This window comes from Nestor notabilis, unplaced genomic scaffold, assembly GCF_000696875.1.
Source record: "Nestor notabilis isolate BGI_N333 unplaced genomic scaffold, ASM69687v1 scaffold17243, whole genome shotgun sequence".
Classification (NCBI taxonomy): domain Eukaryota; kingdom Metazoa; phylum Chordata; class Aves; order Psittaciformes; family Psittacidae; genus Nestor; species Nestor notabilis.
The window spans coordinates 10,380-10,673 of NW_009921640.1; positions in this window are offsets into that span (position 1 = coordinate 10,380).

Here is a 294-nt window from a genome sequence, read left to right on the forward strand (position 1 = left end):
TCTTTCCTGACCTAATGACTCTTAACAGCCTTAGACCCCACAGCACTGCAGTTAGGGGTTAGGGGAGCTATGGAGGGAGGCTGCTTTGTGTACTTAACAATCCTGCAAAGCTACCACAGGCTAGGAAAACAAGGCCTAGGGGCAGCTCCCAGTGGGATTTTGAGATCCCTACCATGCTGTGAGCATCTCTTTCAAACAAGCAAGGAAGAAAAGCCTTTTCCAGATTCTTCAGACCCTCTCGTTACAGCTGTCTGAGACCAGGCTCATATATCCAGGGTAATTACAGGGCATCAA